This window comes from Salmo salar, unplaced genomic scaffold, assembly GCF_905237065.1.
Source record: "Salmo salar unplaced genomic scaffold, Ssal_v3.1, whole genome shotgun sequence".
NCBI classification, from domain to species: Eukaryota; Metazoa; Chordata; class Actinopteri; order Salmoniformes; family Salmonidae; genus Salmo; species Salmo salar.
Genome location: NW_025549618.1, coordinates 1 through 24,627, shown reverse-complemented (window position 1 = coordinate 24,627; position 24,627 = coordinate 1). Strand labels below are relative to the sequence as shown.

Genomic DNA, 24,627 nt, shown 5'->3' with positions numbered 1-24,627 from the left:
AATTAAATAGAAATAGGCTCTTGTAACAGGGAACATTTACAAAAGTAGGGACATTTATATATTGTACACAGGGAGCTTCACCAAACAGAATCTCTACGTCATATTTACAAAGTCACGCTCAACATATAAAGAACGGGTAACAGAAAACCCAAACAGAACGTCGAGGGGAACGTGATGAGTTAACCAACAGATGAATAATACGGACATTAAAAATGAGTTCAGTCCACAGCAGGGTTCAAGGCGTCAGATAGAAAAAGGTATGGATAGAGGTAACAGCAAAACGCATAAGCTGCTTCACCTTGCCCTCTTCATAGGCAACATTCTTGGGATCTAGGAAATCCTTACAGATCTGTACAAGTGGCAATGGACCTAGGGGTTAGGGGCTAGGGGTTAGGAGCTAGGGGTTAGGGGTGAGGAGGGGTTAAGGACTAGGGGTTAGGAGCTAGGGTTAGGAGCTAGGGGTTAGGAGCTAGGGGTTAGGAGCTAGGGGTTAGGGAGCTAGGGGTTAGGAGCTAGGGGTTAGGAGCTAGGGGTGTGGAGGGGTTAAGGACTAGGGGTTAGGAGCTAGGGATTAGGAGCTAGGGATTAGGCGCTAGGGATTAGGCGCTAGGGATTAGGGGTGTGGAGGGATTAAGGACTAGGGGTTAGGAGCTAGGGGTTAGGAGCTAGGGGTTAGGGGTGTGGAGGGGTTAAGGACTAGGGATTAGGAGCTAGGGACTAGGAGCTAGGGATTAGGGACTAGGGGTTGATGTGTCGGCAGAGCGAGGCGATCTGTGTGATGCAGCTGGTGACAGCGGGGGGGACAGGCTGGGTGGTCTCTCCTCGCCATGACGCCAGCGCAGCCAGAGCCTCCTTGGGGTTGCTAGGCGACAGGTCGTAGACAGTGTAGACAGCTGCCAGCTGGACCTCCCAGGGAACACCTGGAAATGACATCACAGAGACTCATTGGTTGGCCCATCTGTCCAATACAGACACAGATCTGCCCAGTCTCATCTGAGCAGAATTACTTTTTGTTTTTAAGCAGAAGAGTTAAGGTTTACAGGTACAGACATCCCACCCAGGAACTGAGGTCATCAGGAAACTAGACGTACAGCTCCTTCAGATAGTATTCAGACCCCTGGACTTTTTACACGTTAATGTTACATCCTTAACCTAAAATGGATTCAATTAAATACAAATATCCCCATAATGACAAAGCAAAAATAGGTTTAGACAATTTATTAAAAATAAAACAACAAAATACCTTACGAAAAGTTTGGACACCGACTGCGTTCCAGAGTTTCTTTATTTTTTACTATTTTCTATTTTGTAGAATAATAGTAAAGACATCAAAACTATGAAATAACACGTATGGAATAATAAATAAAAAAAAGTGATAAATCAAACATCTTCAAAAGTAGCCACCCTTTGCCTTGACAACTTTGCACAATCTTGGCATTCTCTCAACCAGCTTCACCTGGAATTATTTTCCAACAGTCTTGAAGGAGTTCCCACACACCAATTTGTAAGTCGCTCTGGATAAGAGCGTCTGCTAAATGACGTAAATGTAAATATGATGAGCACTTGTTGGCTGCTTTTCATTCACTCGGCGGTCCAACTCATCCCAAACCATCTCAAATTGGGTTGAGGTCGGGTGATTGTGAGCTCAGGTGCATCCTGTTTCCATTGATCATCCTTGAGATGTTCCTACAACTTGATTGGAGTCCACCTGTTCAATTGATTGGACATGATTTGGAAAGGCACACACCTGTCTATATGAGGTCCCACAGTTGACAGTGCATGTCGGAGCAAAAACCAAGCCATGAGGTCGAATTAAATTGTCCGTAGAGCTCCGAGACAGGATTGTGTCGAGGCACAGATCTGGGGAAGGGTACCAAAACATTTCAGCAGGTCCCCAAGTACACATTGGCCTCCATAATTCTTAAATGGAAGAAGATTGGAACCACCAAGACACTTCCTAGAGCTGGCCCCCTGGCCAAACTGAGCAATCGGGGTAGAAGGGCCTTGGTCAGGGAGGTGACCAAGAACCTGATGGTCACTGACAGAGCTCCTCTGTGGAGATGGGAGAACATTCCAGAAGGACAACCATCTCTGCAGCACTCCACCAATCAGGCCTTTATGGTAGAGTGGCAAGACGGAAGCCACTCCTCAGTAAAAGGCACATGACAGCCCACTTGGAGTTTGCCAAAAGGCACCCAAAGACTCTCACACCATGAGAAACAAGATTCTCTGGTCTGATGAAACCAAGATGAATCCCTTTGGCCTGAAAGCCAAGCGTCACGTCTGGGGGAAACCTGGCACCATCCCTACGGTGAAGCATGGTGGTGGCAGCATCATGCTGTGGGGATGTTTTTCCAGCGGCAGTGACTCAGAGACTAGTCAGGATCGAGGTTCACCTTCCAACAGGACAATGACCCTAAGCACACAGCCAAGACAATGCAGGAGTGGCTTCGGAGACAAGTCTCTGAATGTCCTTGAGTGGCCCTGCCAGAGTCTGGACTTGAACCCGAAATAACATCTTTGGAGAAACCTGAAAATAGCTGTGCAGCGACGCTCCCCATCCAACCTGACAGATCTTGAGAGGATCTGCAGAGAAGAATGGGAGAAACTCCCCAAATACATGTTAGCTAGTTAACATTGACCCTAGTCTGTTAGCTTTAGCTACCTGCAGATTCATACCACAGCTATGAACCTAGTTTGTTAGCTTTAGCTACCTGTAGATTAATACTACAGCTCTGACAATGTTTGTATTGGTAGTAGTACGAGTTGGGATTATGCCCGATCATAGTTTACATGTCTAAACAAAATTGTTCCTCAAATGTACTGTATGATAAACCATTTTCTAGCTCGGAGTCTCTCCTTTCATCCAATGTGAAAAAAATAAAAATAAATACTATTTCAAATGTTTCTACATAAGACCGAATCGAGGCGATTGGTCACAGCCTATACTCAGCCAGGGGGCAGACCAATCATAAACCATTTTAAGACTGGGCGAAATACTAGTGGCAGGAAATATAATTTAAGGTTTGGGTACGGAGAGTCCTCCTACTTCTTTCCCTCTTTTTAAGCGGATTAATTTTTATCTGGGATCGTTTACCTTGTCGAATATACATTTAGAAACCACACTATGAATGTCATTCTAAATAGCCAGAAGGGAGAGACAAGGGAAGCATTAAACTACACACATTCAGCCCTGGGCAGTATATTCACCCCGACAAGGGAAGCATTAAACTACACACATTCAGCCCTGGGCAGTATATTCATCCTGACAAGGGAAGCATTAAACTACACACATTCAGCCCTGGGCAGTATATTCACCCTGACAAGGGAAGCATTAAACTACACACATTCAGCCCTGGGCAGTATATTCATCCCGACAAGGGGAAGCATTAAACTACACACATTCAGCCCTGAGCAGTATATTCACCCTGACAAGGGAAGCATTAAACTACACACATTCAGCCCTGGGCAGTATATTCATCCCGACAAGGGAAGCATTAAACTACACACATTCAGCCCTGGGCAGTATATTCATCCCGACAAGGGAAGCATTAAACTACACACATTCAGCCCTGAGCAGTATATTCACCCTGACAAGGGAAGCATTAAACTACACACATTCAGCCCTGGGCAGTATATTCATCCTGACAATAGATATTATTTTTTATTTATTTATCTGTTATTTTACCAGGTAAGTTGACTGAGAACATGTTCTCATTTACAGCAACGACCTGGGGAAAAGTTACAGGGGAGAGGAGGAGGGGGTTGAATGAGCCAATTGGAAGCTGGGGATGATTAGGTGACCGTGATGGTCTGAGGGACCAGATTGGGAATTTAGCCAGGACACCAGGGGTTAACACCCCTACTCTCACAATAAGCACCATGGGATCTTTAATTGACCTCAGAGCATCAGGAGACCCGTTTAACATCCCATCCGAAAGACGGCACCCTACACAGGGCAATGTCCCCAATCACTGCCCTGGGGCGTTGGGATATTGTTTAGACCAGAGGAAAGAGCACCTCCTACTGGCCCCTCCAACACCACTTCCAGCAGCATCTGGTCTCCCATCCAGGGACTGACCAGGACCAACCCTGCTTAGCTTCAGAAGCAAGTCAGCAGTGGGATTCAGGGTGGTAACGCTGCTGGTTAAAGCAACTAGGATGTTAACCCACCGGAGTAGAATGACTGATGAAATACAGACGAACCATTTCAGAAGCTTTACAGTAGATTACCTTCTGACCGGCCGTGTCTGGCGAAGGTGTTGATGACCCTGGAGATGTTCTTCACAGACCAGCCACATCCCTCCTTAATTCCCAGCTGCCCGAGGCGCCCTGACGAGGTGGTTCTCATGGTTACACTTCAATGGTCAGTACAAATATATATATATATATATATATATATATATATATATAAAAAGTGTTTCATGAAACAATTATACACAAACAAACACCACCCACCTATGAGTCTGAGGATCGCAGCCACAGTAACATCCTGGATGGGAGTCTGTCTCGATCTGGGCTGAGTCACCCAGGAGTTCATCACCGGCCACAGCTCTTTACTTTAAAAACAGGACAACAAAGAACTAAACACCTGAGGCCATGATGGTTAATACACTCCAACATACTGTATCTACTGTCTTCAGTCTGTCATGTTGTCTCCATGTCCACTGCAGTGTGCTAGCCTTGCTTCGCAGCCTATGCTAATCGCTAGCCCACGCTAATCGCCAGCCCAGGCTAATCGCCAGCCCAGGCTAATCGCCAGCCCAGGCTAATCGCCAGCCCAGGCTAATCGCCAGCCCAGGCTAATCGCCAGCCCAGGCTAATCGCCAGCCCAGGCTATCGCTAGCCCACGCTAATCGCCAGCCTTGCTAATCGCTAGCCTTCTTCCTAGCCATGCTAATCCTAGCTATGCTAATCGCTAGCCATGTTAAAAGATGTACTATGCAGAAATCTCTCCGCCATTTTCTGGTTGCTCAAATTCTAAGTTTGCCTGTTTATGTGACTAAAACAGCAGTGTAGAGAATCATTGTACCATCTAAATCCCTGTATCTTTTCTATAACCATATTTTCCGTAACTGTTTACAGCTGGTGTACAAAACCGAAAGTAAAAAAGACACAAAAAAAGGAAACTTAAGACCGGAAGCATAGAAATAGTGACATAGAACAGATCTACCTCTTCTTAGACTGGCTTTCAATGAGAATGACAGATCTATAACTCACATTTTTATGTGAATTTGGTGAGGTCACCTAAAAAGTGACATCTGCAGTCTAAGTCAAATGGGGCTAACTGGCTGAGTTGGCTACATAAATTATCTAACCATCTTCAACGCTTAACAAAATCATTTTTAGGTCGTCCCCCCCCCCAACACGCTATCTAGCTAGATGAATATTTAGCTGGATGGTCATAATGACATTAAAGAGTTTGCTAAATGTATGCATTTGGTTTTGTCTTCATTGTTTTGTTCGCCGGTGAATTTCAGTCCAGCTGTGGCAGTCAACACCAACCAACAGCAGACCTGCTTTGTACCTCAGTAGGTTGTCATGGGTCCACTTCCAGTGTGTATGAGAGCAGAGCAGCTCCAGGGTGAAGACGCGTTGCCAGGCAACAGGGTTCAGGTCCTCTCCATGTCGCGGGTGTTTCTGGAAGGTCATCTCGGCGGCGTCTCTGACCGACGTCAACGTGCTGGACACCAACTGATCCACGTCACTAGGAGGACTCTGGGGGACGCAGACGTGACACGAAGTCAAAACTGATGTTACGCCAAGCTTCACAATACACATAACAGGAAAATGGACAGGCCTTCTCAGTGACAGAATACGGACAACTCTTCCCCTCTTGTTAATCGATAAAAAAAAAAAAAAGGTGGAGACCAATAGACAAGCGTAGATCCCCGTAACCGCAGACCAAGATTATAAAAGATACCGTACCTTCTCCCATCCCAGGTAAGCAGTCAGGCAGTGGAGCACCTCTCCTTGAGCTTTGACCTTGGTGACCGTGTGGATGGCCTGGCACACTACAGTCCTGCAGGAGAACACGTTGGGCCACGTGGTCACCATGAACAGAACCAGCTTGGCTGACTCAGGGAAATCTGTGGGGGGGAGAACACGAACAGAAACAAAGTTACCTTCTCTAAGGATGTGTTACCTTCCGCTGTAGGCCAGGATGGTTTTAGACCCCATCATAGCACTGAGATGCACTTGTGAAGGTGGTAAATGACCTTTAATGACGTCAGACCGAGGCTCTGCATCTGTCCTCGTGCTCCTAGATCTTAGTGCCGCTTTTGATACCACCGATCACCACATTCTTTTGGAGAGATTGGAAACCCAAATTGGTCTACACGGACAAGTTCTGGCCTGGTTTAGATCTTATCTGTCGGAAAGATATCAGTTTGTCTCTGTGAATGGTTTGTCCCTCTGACAAATCAATTGTAAATTTCGGTGTTCCTCAAGGTTCCGTTTTAGGACCACTATTGTTTTCACTATATATTTTACCTCTTGGGGATGTCATTCGAAAACATAATGTTAAATTTCACTGCTATGCAGACGACACACAGCTGTACATTTCAATGAAACATGGTGAAGCCCCAAAATTGCCCTCGCTAGAAGCCTGTGTTTCAGACATAAAGAAGTGGATGGCTGCAAACTTTCTACTTTTAAACTTCGGACAAAACAGAGATGCTTGTTCTAGGTCCCAAGAAACAAAGAGATCTTCTGTTGAATCTGACAATTAATCTGGATGGTTGTACAGTCGTCTCAAATAAAACTGTGAAGGACCTCGGCTTACTCTGGACCCTGATCTCTCTTTTGAAGAACATATCAAGACTGTTTCAAGGACAGCTTTTTTCCATCTACGTAACATTGCAAAAATCAGAAATTTTCTGTCCAAAATGACGCAGAAAAATTAATCCATGCTTTTGTTACTTCTAGGCTGGACTACTGCAATGCTCTACTTTCCGGCTACCCGGATAAAGCACTAAATAAACTTCAGTTAGTGCTAAATACGGCTGCTAGAATCCTGACTAGAACCAAAAAATTTGATCATATTACTCCAGTGTTAGCCTCCCTACACTGGCTTCCTGTTAAGGCAAGGGCTGATTTCAAGGTTTTACTGCTAACCTACAAAGCATTACATGGGCTTGCTCCTACCTATCTTTCCGATTTGGTCCTTCCGTACATACCTACACGTACGCTACGGGTCACAAGACGCATGCCTCCTAATTGTCCCTAGAATTTCTAAGCAAACGGCTGGAGGTAGGGCTTTCCTATAGAGCTCCATTTTTATGGAATGGTCTGCCTACCAATGTGAGAGAGACGCAGACTCAGTCTCAACCTTTAAGTCTTTACTGAAGACTTATCTCTTCAGTAGGTTCTATGATTAAGTATAGTCTGGCCCAGGAGTGTGAAGGTGAACGGAAAGGCTGGAGCAACGAACCGCCCTTGCTGTCTCTGCCTTGCCGGTTCCCCTCTTTCCACTGGGGATTCTCTGCCTCTAACCCTTTTACAGGGGTTGAGTCACTGGCCTACTGGTGTTCTTCCATGCCGTCCATGGGAGGGGTGCGTCACTTGAGTGGGTTATCACTGACGTGGTCTTCCTGTCTGGGTTGGCGCCCCCCCCTTGGGTTGTGCCATGGCGGAGATCGTTGTGGGCTATACTGGCCTTGTCTTAGGACGGTAAGTTGGTGGTTGGAGACATCCCTCTAGTGGTGTGGGGGCTGTGCTTTGGCAAAGTGGGTGGGGTTATATCCTGCCTGTTTTGGCCCTGTCCGGGGTATCATCGGATGGGGCCACAGTGTCTTCTGATCCCTCCTGTCTCAGCCTCCAGTATTTATGCTGCAGTAGTTTATGTGTCGGGGGGCTAGGGTCAGTCTGTTACATCTGGAGTATTTCTCTTGTCTTATCCGATGTCCTGTGTGTATTTAAATATGCTCTCTCTAATTCTCTCTTTCTGTCTTTCTCCCGGAGGACCTGAGCCCTAGGACCATGCCTCAGGACTACCTGGTATGATGACTCCTTGCTGTCCCCAGTCCACCTGGCCGTGCTGCTGCGCCAGTTTCAACTGTTCTGCCTGCGGCTATGGAACCCTGACCTGTTCACCGGACGTGCTTGTTGCACCCCCGACAACTACTATGATTATTATTATTTGACCATGCTGGTCATTTATGAACATTTTAACATTTTAACATTTTGACCATGTTCTGTTATAATATCCACCCTGCACAGCCAGAAGAGGACTGGGCCACCCCTCATAGCCTCTGGTTCCTCTCTAGGTTTCTTCCTAGGTTTTTGGCTTTCTAGGGAGTTTTTCCTAGGGAGTTTTTCCTAGCCACCGTGCTTCTTTCACATGCTTTGCTTGCTGTTTGGGGTTTTAGGCTGGGTTTCTGTACAGCACTTTGAGAATATCAGCTGATGTACGAAGGGCTATATAAAAATAAATTTGATTTGATTTTGAAATTTGATGTGTTACCTTCTCTAAGGATGCTGTAGGCCAGGATGTGTTACCTTCTCTAAGGATGCTGTAGGCCAGGATGTGTTACCTTCTCTAAGGATGCTGTAGGCCAGGATGTTTTACCTTCTCTAAGGATGCTGTAGGCCAGGATATGAGCTCTGTCCCAGTCCCTCCTCTGTCGGCACAGAGCAGTGTAGACTCTGACCAGAGCCTGGAGGTGAGACCCAGGCAGCTCAGTCCTCTCAGTCTTCAGCTTAGTCAGCATCACCGACATCAGATCATCTGCCAGAGGCTGACAAGTCACAGGAAAACCATGTACCAATGATTCACAGGAGAGCCATGTACCAAGGATTCACAGGACAGCCGTGTACCAAGGATTCACAGGACAGCCGTGTACCAAGGATTCACAGGACAGCCGTGTACCAAGGATTCACAGGACAACCGTGTACCAAGGATTCACAGGACAACCGTGTACCAAGGATTCACAGGACAACCATGTAAGAGGCGTTCACGTCTACAAATTAAAGGGATACTTTAGGATCTCTGCTAGCAGATACCATAGACTTCTAGTCATTGTGCTAACGCTAGTTAGCAATTGTGCTAGAGCTAGTTAGCAACTACGTTCAAACTGCACGGAGACATAAAAATGGTTCATCCGACTCTGGGGAAGTAGATAAAAGGGTCTCGTTGCCAAAATCCAGAAGCATGCCTTTAAAAGATACTAAGGCAAATATGCTACGTAGACTACTAGGCAAAGCTGTACGTGACTAACCTGATTCTACGTAGACTACTAGGCAAAGCTGTACGTGACTAACCTGATTCTACGTAGACTACTAGGCAAAGCTGTACGTGACTAACCTGATTCTACGTAGACTACTAGGCAAAGCTGTACGTGACTAACCTGATTCTACGTAGACTACTAGGCAAAGCTGTACGTGACTAACCTGATTCTACGTGAGACTACTAGGCAAAGCTGTACGTGACTAACCTGATTCTACGTAGACTACTAGGCAAAAGCTGTACGTGACTAACCTGATTCTAGTGAGACTACTAGGCAAAAGCTGTACGTGACTAACCTGATTCTACGTAGACTACTAGGCAAAAAGCTGTACGTGACTAACCTGATTCTACGTAGACTACTAGGCAAAGCTGTACGTGACTAACCTGATTCTACGTAGACTACTAGGCAAAAAAGCTGTACGTGACTAACCTGATTCTACGTGAGACTACTAGGCAAAAGCTGTACGTGACTAACCTGATTCTACGTAGACTACTAGGCAAAGCTGTACGTGACTAACCTGATTCTCACGTGAGACTACTAGGCAAAGCTGTACGTGACTAACCTGATTCTCGTAGACTACTAGGCAAAGCTGTACGTGACTAACCTGATTCTACGCAGACTACTAGGCAAAGCTGTACGTGACTAACCTGATTCTCACGCAGACTACTAGGCAAAGCTGTACGTGACTAACCTGATTCTACGTATAATTAGAGACTACTAGGCAAAGCTGTACGTGACTAACCTGATTCTACGTAGACTACTAGGCAAAAGCTGTACGTGACTAACCTGATTCTACGTAGACTACTAGGCAAAGCTGTACGTGACTAACCTGATTCTACGTAGACTACTAGGCAGAGCTGTACGTCACTAACCTGATTGTTTGAGAACTCAGAGAGGACCTCCTTCTCCTCATCCCGTAACACAGGCTTCCTAGACAGATTCCCAACAAACAGGTGACTCTTGATGACAGGCAACAGGGTCAAAACACTGGGCTTCTATCTTCTCTAAGGCCTGGGATATGGAGGCGTCGCCTGCTGGTTTCCCAACCAGTTTCTCCTTCTCTGTAGGCTGTGAAGAACTCCCATGTTGAGGTGTCCTGAGTAGTGGGTCGGGACTGGCTGATGTCGTGGGAGGATATCCCAGCAGCAGGGCCGGCCGTCGCCCCAGCAGGGCCGGCCGTCGCCCCAGCAGGGCCGGGGAGCAGTTATCCAGCCTCAGCCTTTTGGCACTCTTTGGTAGAAGCATGTTGACTCCACTTCGCTTCCCTCTTTGTTCTGTTTTGGTGAAAGCCGTGGGACGAGGAGTTGATGGTTTTGAAGCCAGATACCTGACTGACTGAGCTGGAGGGTGTAGTCCCCGTCTCAGCAGCAGACATACAGATGTTTCCTCGGAGGATACCGAGAGTCCAGGCACGGGCAGACAGTTCTGGATACATGCTGTCTAGAATCCTCATGGAGTTCTCCTGGGCGGGACTAGTGGAGGAAGAGGAAGGGGCTGAAGGCAGGAAGTCTCCTGGAACAGGAAGGGCGTGTTTAGGAGTGGCTGAACCAAACTGTAGTGGTGAGGAAGGAGCGGTTCGAGACGGGGAGCTCAACATCTGACCATCAGGTGCTGTTTGGGACCCCAGAGGGGAAACAGGTCTTTCCATTGGTGAGGGAAAGGACAGTTTACCAATCACCTGTCTTGGATTAGCAGGTTTTACCGGTCTCGGAGGAGTTACAGTGAGAGGCATCAGAAGAGGAGGTAGTGGAGGACCCATTTCAAAGCGAACCTTCCCAATAGGAATTTTCCCTGTAGGTTCTGGAAGTGGCCCACAGGCAAGGCTGCTGTGGGTTCTGGGGAGTGGCCCACAGGCAAGGCTGCTGGCCTGATCCCTTCCCTCATGTCAGGGCTGAGTCTTTCAATAATAACTTTACATGAAAGGGTGGCCGTTTGCTGGCCGTCCCTGGGGGCCGCGCCCGTCTTTCCCTGAGCTCGTTTGGACTGCGTTTGATCTAACAAGACTCTTCCTGACACGCCCACTTCTAATACTGATCATCTCAGTCTGGGCATTTCCACGTAGTTTCTCAGACCCTTCATCCGTCAGCTGGGACTCCGACCTCGACTCAGAGATGCAGTCGGTGGTTGTAGGATGCTTACGGTCAGCTTTCATATCCTGGTGTTGAAGAACATGGACCGGGCGATCACAATCTTTCAGCATCCCGTTGTTCAAAAGCTCCTCACTCTTTAACTCTGCAGGAGACGGTGGACTCCTAACATCTGACCCCGGGTCTTCAGCATCTTTCTTTCCATTCATCCTCTTCGGTTGTGTACCAGATCTCAGGAGCTTCACGTTCACCACAGGGTAAAGACATATGGGACTATGTAACCTCTTGCATAGTGTATGGTTTGTGCTACTCTGAGCATTGGGTTTTGTTGCCTGGATGTCTTCATGGACTTCAGATGTTGTAGTACACATCTCTACATTCTTTACAGAGCTCATTAAACTGGCAGGAGAGATGTGGACACCAGATTTTGGCAGAGGTGCCAGAGACTTCCGTTTAAATGATGATGATGATTCCTCTGCCCCAGATGAATGGACCGTGATGACTTTTGATACCATACCTACATCTGTCAGTCCTTCTGTCGGACGACTGGGGAGACCAGTCCTTCTGTCGGACGACTGGGGAGACCAGTCCTTCTGTCGGACGACTGGGGAGACCAGTCCTTCTGTCGGACGACTGGGGAGACCAGTCCTTCTGTCGGACGACTGGGGAGACCAGTCCTTCTGTCGGACGACTGGGGAGACCAGTACATCACGAACCGGTTTCCAAGAGAAACCCCTTCTTGGTCTTTATCCGATTCCTGGCCTGTAAACAACTCGTGTTGTTTACGGAGACCTGCTCGAGGAGCTGCTTTCGGATCAGTTGTGTTACATTGAGTTTTAGGAGCCCATTCACTCAGTTGGTCCGGACCAGTCAGCGTCTCAGCAGAACATTCTACCAGAGAACTGGGTTCCAGCTGTTTAGTGGTGGGAGTTTGAGACACGCTGGCCTCTCCCGTATGATCTTTAATTCCTTCTACTTCGTCCGAGTCCCCATGGTCGATGCTCTGACCCTCCAAGACACATCCTTTATAACATGGGTTAGTCTCAACATCCATTGCTGTCACATGTCTGGTGAGGAGTCCTGCACTTGTTCTCCTTGTGTCTGGGTGAGTGAGGTCCGAACGGTGCCGGTACGGACAGAGGTGTTGCCCGGAGGATCCGCTTGAGCTTGGGGAGACACTCTGTGGCTTTGGTAAAGGACGTAGATCAATAGAGGAGGTTTGAGTCTCTCCTGATGGGGATTGGATGGTTTTAGCAGCTGGTTCTACCTGCATGTCTTCCTGTTCACAGACAGACACACTGTTCCTCTCTTTCTCTCCTGACGTCCCCGTGGACAGATCAGGGCTTTCTCTCAGAGTATAATTAGTGTTGTCTGAGACGGGGGCTTTCTCTCAGAGTAGAATGAATTCTGTCTGATGGTAGTTCCACTGAGGAGTCTGCAGGTTGTTGTCCTGCCAACACAAGAGCCATCTGATTGGCTGGTCCAGGTTGCTGTCCTGCTGTCTGATTGGCTGGTCCTGTAGTGTAGACAGAGTGGTTTCTGTTCTCTAGAGGAGATCTGGTCTCCTGACTCCAAGACATCATCCAACCTCTCCTGAGCTGAGGAGCAGGCTAAGGGGAGAGGACAGGAGGCAGCGGCTTGAACCAGTCCAGGATCTCCTCAACTGATCTACTATGTTTATGGCCTGGCGGGTCACCGTTCCTGCTGGGTCCGTGGCCTGGCGGGTCAACGTTCCTGCTGGGTCCGTGGCCTGGCGGGTCACTGTTCCTGCTGGGTCCGTGGCCTGGCGGGTCACCGTTCCTGCTGGGTCCGTGGCCTGGCGGGTCACTGTTCCTGCTGGGTCCGTGGCCTGGCGGGTCACTGTTCCTGCTGGGTCCGTGGCCTGGCGGGTCACCGTTCCCTGCTGGGTCCGTGGCCTGGCGGTCACCGTTCCTGCTGGGTCCGTGGCCTGGCGGGTCACCGTTCCTGCTGGGTCCGTGGCCTGGCGGGTCACCGTTCCTGCTGGGTCCGTGGCCTGGCGGGTCACCGTTCCTGCTGGGTCCGTGGCCTGGCGGGTCACCGGTTCCTGCTGGGTCCGGGGCCTGGCGGGTCACTGTTCCTGCTGGGTCCGGGGCCTGGCGGGTCACCATAGGTCCGTCGGGTTCAACTATGCTGTCCTGTAGGTGCTCCTTTAACTGCTGTTTTCTCCTGGCTGTGAGTGAGAGACAGAGAGAGAGAGAGAGAGCAGAGACAGAGAGCGCGACAGAGACAGAGAGCGCGACAGAGACAGAGAGCGCGACAGAGACAGAGAGCGCGACAGAGACAGAGAGCGCTGACAGAGAGAGAGGCGCGACAGAGAGAGAGCGCGACAGAGAGAGAGCGAGACAGAGAGAGAGAGCGAGACAGAGAGAGAGAGCGAGACAGAGAGAGAGAGACGAGACAGAGAGAGAGACAGACAGAGAGAGACAGACAGAGAGAGAGAGACAGAGAGAGAGACAGAGAGAGATATAATGATGTTCTGGTCTGTTGTAACAAGGGGAGGTCCATTAAATCATATGACATCATCACAATGCGTCCTGAATACATACCAGGGAGGTGTGATGAGGGAGGAGCTACACACACCCACAGATCCTCCAGCAGCCTCTGGACCTTCTCTGTAAAACACACCACCGTATCAACACCGTGACGACTAGGCACTACACCCCACCGTATCAACACCGTGACGACTAGGTACTACACCCCACCGTATCAACACCGTGACGACTAGGTACTACACCCCACCGTATCAACACCGTGACGACTGTAGGTACTACACCCCACCGTATCAACACCGTGACGACTTAGGTACTACACCCCACCGTATCAACACCGTGACGACTAGGTACTACACCCCACCGTATCAACACCGTGACGACTAGGTACTACACCCCACCGTATCAACACCGTGACGACTGTAGGTACTACACCCCACCGTATCAACACCGTGACGACTGTAGGTACTACACCCCACCGTATCAACACCGGACGACTAGGTACTACACCCCACCGTATCAACACCGTGACGACTGTAGGTACTACACCCCACCGTATCAACACCGTGACGACTAGGCACTACACCCCACCGTATCAACACCGTGACGACTGTAGGTACTACACCCCACCGTATCAACACCGTGACGACTGTAGGCACTACACCCCACCGTATCAACACCGTGACGACTGAGGCACTACACCCCACCGTATCAACACCGTGACGACCAGGCACTACACCCCACCGTATCAACACCGTGACGACTGTAGGCACTACCCCACCGTATCAACACCGTGACGACTTGGCACTACACCCCACCGTATCAACACCGTGACGACTGTAGGTACTACACCCCACCGTATCAACTCCGTGACGACTGTAGGTACTACACCCCACCGTATCAACACCGTGACGACTGTAGGTACTACACCCCGTCGTATCAACACCGTGACGACTGTAGGTACTACACCCCACCGTATCAACACCGTGACGACTGTAGGTACTACACCCCGTCGTATCAACACCGTGACGACTGTAGGTACACACCCCACCGTATCAACACCGTGACGACTGTAGGCACTACACCCCACCGTATCAACACCGTGACGACTAGGTACTACACCCCACCGTATCAACACCATGACGACTGTAGGCACTACATTTAACCAGGAATGTCAGTTAAGAACTAATTCTTATTTACAATGACGGCCTACCGGGGAACAGTGGGTTAACTGCCTTGTTCAGGGGCAGAACGACAGATTTGTACCTTGTCAGCTCTAGGGATTCAATTTAGCAACCTTTGGGTTACTGGCCCAACGATGTAAACACTAGGCGACCTGCCGCCACAAAGTACTAGTGTGGGGTATTATTAACCTGTTATGGATAGGGGGGCAGTATTTTCACGGCCGGATAAAAACGTACCCGATTTAATCTGATTATTACTCCTGCCCAGAAACTAGAATATGCATATAATTAGTAGCTTTGGATAGAAAACACTCCAAAGTTTCTAAAACTGTTTGAATGGTGTCTGTGAGTATAACAGAACTCATTTGGCAGGCCAAAACCTGAGAAGATTCTGTACAGGAAGTACCCGTCTGACCATTTCTTGGCCTTGATCATCTCTATCCAAAACAAGGGATCTCTGCTGTTACGTGACACTTCCTACGGCTCCCATAGGCTCTCAGAAGGCGCGCAAAAGCTGAATCGTGGCTTTGCAGGCCCTGGCTGAAAAACTTCGCGCTTGGATAGTGGTCGGTCAGAGTACTATGAGACTGAGGCGCGTGCACGAGACGACCCCATGTTTTTATTCTTTCGTCTTTGAACGTAAACCCGGTCGGAATATTATCGCTTTTTTACGAGAAAAATAGCATAAAAATGTATTTTAAACAGCGGTTGACATGCTTCGAAGTACGGTAATGGAATATTTAGACATTTTTTGTCACGAACGTCGGCGCCGTAACCCTTTATCACCCTTGGATAGTGTCTTGAACGCACGAACAAAACGCCACTATTTGGATATAACTATGGATTATTTTGAACCAAACCAACATTTGTTATTGAAGTAGAAGTCCTGGGAGTGCATTCTGACGAAGAACAGGAAAGGTAATCAAACTTTTCTAATAGTAAATCGGAGTTTGGTGAGGGTCAAACTTGGTGGGGGTCAAAATAGCTAGCCGTGATGGCCGGGCTATCTACTCAGAATATTGAAAAATGTGCTTTCACCGAAAAGCTATTTTAAAATCGGACATAGCGAGTGCATAAAGGAGTTCTGTATCTATAATTCTTAAAATAATTGTTATGTTTTTGTTAACGCTTATCGTGAGTAATTTAGTAAATTCACCGAAGTGTTCGTGGGAATGCTAGTTCTGAACGTCACATGCTAATGTAAAAAGCTGGTTTTTGATATAAATATGAACTTGATTGAACAAAACATGCATGTATTGTATAACATAATGTCCTAGGGTTGTCATCTGATGAGATCATCAAAAGGTTAGTGCTGCATTTAGCTGTGGTTTTGTTTTTTGTGACATTATATGCTAGCTTGAAAAATGGGTGTCTGATTATTTCTGGCTGGGTACTCTGCTGACATAATCTAATGTTTTGCTTTCGCTAAAGCCTTTTTGAAATCGACAGTGTGGTTAGATAAAGGAGAGTCTTGTCTTTAAAATGGTGTAAAATAGTAATATGTTTGAAAAATGGAAGTTTTTGTATTTTTGAGGAATTTGTAATTCGCGCCACGCCTATCATTGGATATTGGAGCAGGTGTTCCGCTAGCGGCACCAGATGTATTAACTTGGGTTATAGTGCAGTAAAAACATACCTCTATCCACCTTTGTTTCTTCAGGTGCCGCTGTTTGAGCTGATGTGTTTAATACTAAACAAAGACATGATTGGACTAATAACAAACGCCGGATATTACTACTGCTACTACTATTATTACTACTACTATTAATACCACCACCACTACTACTACTACTACTACTACTGCTACTATTAATACCCTACATTACTACTACCGCTGGCTACCACCAATATTACCACTGCTACTACTACCACAACCCGCCACCGTTACTGCTACCACCCCACTACCACTGCTACCGCTACCGCCATTAATACCGCCACTATTACTACTCCGCCACCGCTGCCCTACTATTATTACCACCGCCACTACTATACCATTAACACCGGGCTACTGTACCACCACCACTACCACCACCGCCGCCGCTACCGCTACCACTGCTGCCACCGCCGCTGCTACCACCGCTGCCACCGCACCACCGTTGCCACTACCACCACCGCAACCACTACACCGCAACCACCGCCACCACCGCTGCCACCACCACCGCTGCTACCACCGCCACCACCGCCGCCACCCCACCGCCGCCGCCACCGCACCGCCGCCGCCACCGCCGCCGCCGCCACCACCGCCGCCACCGCCACCGCTGCCACCGCTGCCGCCACCGCCGCCACCGCCGCCACCGCCGCGCCACCGCCGCACCGTTGCTACCACCGCTACGTTGCCACCACCGCCACCGTTGCTACCACCGCTACCGTTGCACGCACCGCCACCACCGTTGCTACCACCACCACCGCCCCGCCACCGCACCGCTGCTGCCACCACCACCGCCGCCACCACCACCGCTACCACACCACTGCTCCGCAACCACCACCACCGCCACCACCGCCACCACTGCCGCCGCCACCACCGCCGCCACCGCTCCCACCACCGCCGCCGCCACCGCCGCCGCCGCTACCGCCGCCACCGTTGCCACCGCTGCCACCGTTGCCACCACCGCCACCGTCCACCGCCGCCACCACCGCACCACCGCCACCACCGCCACCGTCGCCACTTCCACCGCCGCCACCGCCGCCGCCGCCGCCGCCACCACCGCCACCGCCGCCGCCGCCACCGCCACCCGTCGCTGCCACTGCCGCCACCGCCACCGCCGCCACCGCCGCCACCCCACCGCTCCCACCGCTGCCACTGCTCCACCGCTGCCACCGCGCCACCGCTGCTGCCACCGCTGCCACCGCCGCCACCGCTACACCCCCGCCGCCACCCCCCCCCGCCGCCGCCGCCACCGCCCCCCCGCCACCACAACCCCACGCCGCTACCACCTACCACCGCCACCACTGCCACCGCCGCCGCCGCCGCCTACCGCTGCCGCCACCGCCACCACCGCCACCGCTGCCACCCTACCGCCGCTACCCGCTGCCGCTGCTACCGCCGCCGCTACCACTGCCGCTACTCTGCTGCTACTACCGCGCTGCACTACCGCTGCCCCCACTACTACCGCTACCACTACTGCTGCTACCACACTGCTGCTACCACTGCTGCTGCTACTAACAGCAGAGTTACCTTTATTCTTCTCCGTCTCCAGTTTCTGTAGTCGCTCCTGGAATAGAAAGAGGGTCCAATCAGACTGTTTCAAAACACTTTACAGTTAATACTACAGCCAATCAGACAGTCTCAAACACTTACAACAGCGGTCACCAACCTTTTCTGAGTCAAGATCACCGTAGCCAAAATGCAACAAGACTTAAGAAAACGTAACCAATTAAAAAAACAGTTCTGTAGCAATGAGGTTTGAGCAGTCGGCTATAGGCCCAATACATTATCACTGCATATGGCTATGCCCAGTAGGCCCACTACATTATCACTGCATATTGGCTGTAGGCCCAATACATTATCACTGCATATTGGCTATGCTCAGTAGGCCCAATACATTATCACTGCATATTGGCAGCCAGTAGCAATACATTATCACTGCATATTCGAGGCCCAATACATTATATGCATATTGGCTATGCTCAGTAGGCCCAATACATTATCACTGCATATTGGCTATGCTCAGTAGGCCCAATACATTATCACTGCATATTGGCTATGCTCAGTAGGCCCAATACATTATCACTACATATTGGCTATGCTCAGTAGGCCCAATACATTATCACTGCATATTGGCTATGCTCAGTAGGCCCAATACATTATCACTGCATATTGGCTATGCTCAGTAGGCCCAATACATTATCACTACATATTGGCTATGCTCAGTAGGCCCAATACATTATCACTGCATATTGGCTATGCTCAGTAGGCCCAATACATTATCACTGCATATTGGCTATGCTCAGTAGGCTGTAGGTCCAATACATTATCACTGCATATTGGCTATGCTCAGTAGGCCCCAATACATTATCACTGCATATTGGCTATGCTCAGTAGGCCCAATACATTATCACTGCATATTGGCTATGCTCAGTAGGCTGTAGGCCCAATCCATTATACTGCATATTGGCTATGCTCAGTAGGTGTACCCAATACATTATCACTGCATATTGGCTATGCCCAGTAGGCCCAATACATTATCACTGCATATTGGCTATGCTCAGTAGGCCCAATACATTATCACTGCATATTGGCTATGCTCAGTAGGCTGTGGGCCCAATACATTATCACTGCATATTGGCTATGCTCAGTAGGCTACCCAATACATTATCACTGCATATTGGCTATGCTCAGTAGGCCCAATCCATATACCGCAGCTATGCTCAGTAGGCGTCCAATACATTATCACTGCATATTGGCTATGCTCAGTAGCTTAGGCCCAATACATTATCACTGCATATTGGCTATGCTCAGTAGGCCCAATCCATTATCACTGCATATCGGCTATGCTCAGTAGCTCGGCCCAATACATTATCACTGCATATTGGCTATGCTCAGTAGGCCGTAGGTCAACACATTATCACTGCATATTGGCTAATGCTCAGTAGGCCCAATACATTATCACTGCATATTGGCTATGCCAGTAGGCTGTGGTCCAATACATTATCACTGCATATTGGCTATGCTCAGTAGGCTGCAGGCCCAATACATTATCACTGCATATTGGCTATGCTCAGTAGGCTTAGTCAATACATTATCCTGCATATTGGTATGCTCAGTAGGCTATAGGTCCAATCCATTATCACTGCATATTGGCTATGCTCAGTAGGCTCCAATACATTATCACTGCATATTGGCTATGCTCAGTAGCACCCAAACATTATCACTGCATATTGGCTATGCTCAGTAGGCCCAATACATTATCACTGCATACTGGCTATGCTCAGCAGGCCCAATACATTATCACTGCATGAATTAAGGCTATGCCCAGTAGTCCTAATACATTAGTCACTACATAATGGCTATGCTCAGTAGTCCCACTAACATTATCACCGTGCATATTGGCTATGCTCAGCAGTCCCAATACATTAGTCACTGCATATTGGCTATGCTCAGTAGGCTATAGGTCCAATTACATTATCACTGCATATTGGCTATGCTCGGTAGTCCCAATACATTATCACTGCATATTGGCTATGCTCTGCAGGCTAACCCACACATTATCACTGCATATTGTCTATATGCTCAGTAGTCCTAATACATTATCACTGTATATTGTCTATGCTCGGTAGTCTGTAGGTCCAATATATTATCGTACTGCATATTGGCTATGTTCGGTAGCCAATACATTATCACTGCATATTGTCTATGCTCAGGAGTCCCAATATATTATCACTGCATATTGTCTATGCTCAGCAGTCCCAACACATTATCACTGCATATTGCCTATGCTCAGTAGTCCCAATAAAATATCACTGCATATTGGCTATGCTCAGTAGTCCCGATACATTATCACTGCATATTGGCTATGCTCAGTAGTCCCAATACATTATCACTGCATATTGGCTCATGCTCAGTAGGCTATAGGTCCAATACATTATCACTGCATATTGGCTATGCTCAGTAGTCCCAATACATTATCACTGCATAGTGTGCTATGCTCGGTAGGCCCACTACATTATCACTGCATATTGTCTATGCTCAGCAGTCCCAATACATTATCACTGCATATTGTCCATGCTCATGTAGTCTGTAGGTCCAATACATTATCACTGCATATTGGCTATGCTCAGTAGGCTATACCCAATACATTACACTGATATTGTCTATGCTCAGTAGTCCTAATACATTATCACTGCATATTGTCTATGCTTAGTAGTCCCAATACATTATCACTGCATATTGTTGGTATGCTCAGTAGTCCCAATACATTATCACTGCATATTGGCTATGCTCAGCAGGCCCCCAATACATTATCACTGCATATTGGCTATGCTCAGTGACTATAGGCCCAATACATTATCAACTGCATATTGGCTATGCTCAGTGAGGCCCAATACATTATCACTGCATATTGGCTATGCTCAGTAGGTCCAATACATTATCACTGCAGTGTTGTCTATGCTCAGTAGGCCCAACATACATTATCACTGCATATTGGCTATGCTTCAGCAGGTCCAATACATTATCCTGCATATTGTCTATGCTCATTGGGGGTTTTAGGCCCAATACATTATCATCTGCATATTGGCTATCTCAGGCCCAATATATTATCACTGTATATTGGCTATCTCGTAGGCCCAATACATTATCACTGCATATTGGCTATGCTCAGTAGGCCCAATACAATATCACTGCATAATGGCTATGCTCAGTAGGCCCAATATACATTATATCACTGCATATTGTCTATGCCCAGCAGTCTTAGGCTCCAATACATTATCACTGCATATTGGCTATGCTCAGTAGGCTCCAATACATTATCACTGCATATTGTCTATGCTCAGTAGCTAATACATTATCACTGCATATTGGCTATGCTCAGTAGTCATACCAACACATTATCACTGTATATTGTCTATGCTCAGTAGTCCGAATACATTATCATCGGCGTATTGGCTATGCTCAGTAGGCTATAGGCCCAATACATTAACACTGCATATTGGCTATGCTCAGTACTGGTCCAATACATTATCACTGCATATTGAAGCTATGCTCAGTAGGCCCAATACATTATCACTGCATAATAGCTATGCTCAGTAGGCGTCCAATACATTATCACTGCATATTGTCTATGCTCAGCAGCCAATACTGTATCACCGCATAATGGCTATGCTCAGTAGGCCCAATATTCATTATCACTGCATATTGTATAAGTGTTCAGTCGCTGTAGGCCCCAATACATTATCACTGCATATTGGCTATGCTCAGTAGGTATAGGCCCAATACATTATCACTGCATATTGGCTATCGCGAGCCAATACATTATCCTGCATATTGCCTATCCCATAGGCCCAATACATTATACTGCATATTGGCTATGCCCATAGGCCCAATACATTATCACTGCATATTGTCTATGCCCAGTAGGCTCCAATACATTATCTGCATATTGGCTATGCTCAGGCTATAGGCTAGAGCCCAATACATTATCACTGGCATACTGGCTATGCTCAGTAGGCCCAATACATTATCACTGCATATTGGCTATGCTCAGTAGGCCCAATACATTATCATCACTGCATATTGGCTATGCTTAGTAGGCTATAGGCCAATACATTATCACTGCATATTGTCTATGCTCAGTAGTCCTCAATACATTATCACTGCATATTGGCTATGCTCAGTAGGCTATAGGCCGCCAATACATTATCACTGCATATTGTCTATGCTCAGTTAGGCCCAATACATTATCACTGCATATTGGCTATGCTCAGTAGGCCCATCATATTATCACTGCATATTGGCTATGCTCCAGCAGGCTGCAGGTCCAATGACATTATCACCGCATATTGGCTCATGCTCATAGTAGGCTATAGGCCCAATACATTATCACCGTATATTGGCTATGCCTTGTGCAGGCTACAGGGCCGCAATACATTATCTACTGCATATTGTCTATGCCTCAGTAGGCCCAATACATTATCACTGCATATTGGCTATGCTCAGCAGTAAGTCCGGCACTTACTTATCGTATTGGCATGCTCAGTAGTACATTATCACTGCATATTGGCTATGCTTACAGGCTATAGGCCCGTTAATACATTATCACTGTGCATATTGTCTATGCTCAGTAGGCCCAATACATTACCACTGCATATTGGCTATGCCCAGTAGGCCCAATACATTATCATGCATATTGGCTATGCTCAGTAGTCCTAACACATTATCACTGCATATTGGCTATGCCCAGTAGGCTATAGAACCAATACATTATCACTGCATATTGGCTATGCTCTGTAGGCTATAGTCCAATACACTATCACTCGCATATTGGCTATGCTCGCTGCAGGGCCCAATACATTATCACTTTGCCCATTGGCTATGCCTTGTAGGCAGTAGGCCCAATACATCATCACTGCATATTGGCCATGCTCAGCAGGCTATCAATCACTGCATATTGGCTATGCTCAGTAGGCCTAATACATTATCACTGCATTTGGCTATGCTCAGTAGGCCCAATACATTATCACTGCATATTGGCTATGCTCAGTAGGCCCAATACATTATCACTGCATATTGGCTTATGCTCAGTAGGCCCAATACATTATCACTGCATTTGGCTATGCTCAGTAGGCCGTAGGCCCAATACATTATCACTGCATATTGCTACAGTTCGAGGCTACATCCAATACATTATCACTGCATATTGTATGCTCGTAAGGGGCCCAATACATTATCACCGCACAGCCGCTCAGTAGGCCCACTACATTATCACCGCATATTGGCTTATGCTCAGCAGTGCCCAATATGATTATCACTGTATATTGGCTATGCTCAGTAGGCTTCCACTACATTATCACTGCATATTGGCTATGCTCAGTAGGCCCAATACATTATCACTGCATATTGGCTATGCTCAGTAGGCCCAATACATTATCACTGAAATGGCTATGCTTCTGTATGTAATACGTTAACACTGCATATTGGCTATGCTCAGTAGGCCCAATCCATTATCACCGCATATTACGGTAGTGCTCAGCAGGCCCAATACATTATCACTGCATATTGGCTATGCTCAGCAGGCTGTAGGCCCAACACATTATCACTACATATTGGCTATGCTCTGCAGGCCCAATACATTACTTACACTGCATATTGGCTATGCTCAGTGCCCAATACTCACTATGCTAGTAGCCCAATACATTATCACCGCATATTGGCTATGCTCAGTAGGCCCAATCCATTACACTAAAAGCAAAAAACACATAATGCGCTTGTGGCCCAGCCCAACAATATATTATCGTCACTGCATATTGCCTGTGCCGTAGGCCCAATATATCACTGCATATTGGCTATGCTCAGTAGGCCCAATACATTATCACTGCATATTGGCTATGCTCAGTAGGCCCACTACATTATCACTGCATATTGGCTATGCTCAGTAGGCCTAATACATTATCACTGCATATTGGCTATGCTCAGCAGGTCCAATAAAGGTTATCACTGCATACATTGATGCTCAGTAGTCCAATGCATTATCACACCTGCATATTGGCTATGCTCAGTAGTTCCCAATACATTATCACTGCATATTGGCTATGCCTCAGTAGGCCCAATACATTATCACTGCACATTGGCTATGCTCCCAGTAGGCTGTGGTCCAACACATTATCACTCACATATTGGCTATGCTCAGTAGGCTGTCCACTACACAATCACCAAGACACAGCTATGCCGCCAATCTACATTATCACTGCATATTGGCTATGCCCCAGTAGGCTCCAATATTATTTATCACTGCATATTGGCTATGCTCAGTAGGCTCAATACATTATCACCGCATATTGGCTATGCTCAGTAGGCCCAATACATTATCACTGCATATTGGCTATGCTCAGTAGGCCCAATACATTATCATCGCATATTGGCTATGCTTCAGTAGGCTATAGGCTCAATACATTATCACCGCAT

The 24,627-nt window shown here is 47.8% G+C and overlaps 1 long non-coding RNA gene and 1 pseudogene across 1 annotated transcript; both read right to left on the bottom strand.

Moving 5' to 3' along the window:
* Nucleotides 1-524: 524 nt before the first annotated feature.
* On the bottom strand, nucleotides 525-12,368 carry LOC123738362 (little elongation complex subunit 1-like; annotated as a pseudogene).
* Nucleotides 12,369-13,463: 1,095 nt separating this feature from the next.
* On the bottom strand, nucleotides 13,464-16,687 carry LOC123738357 (uncharacterized). Its single transcript, XR_006767502.1, has 3 exons — nucleotides 16,645-16,687; nucleotides 13,882-13,947; nucleotides 13,464-13,505 (listed from the first exon to the last, which is right to left on the bottom strand). It is a non-coding gene; the product is annotated as an uncharacterized lncRNA (long non-coding RNA).
* Between the last annotated feature and the right edge of the window lie 7,940 nt (nucleotides 16,688-24,627).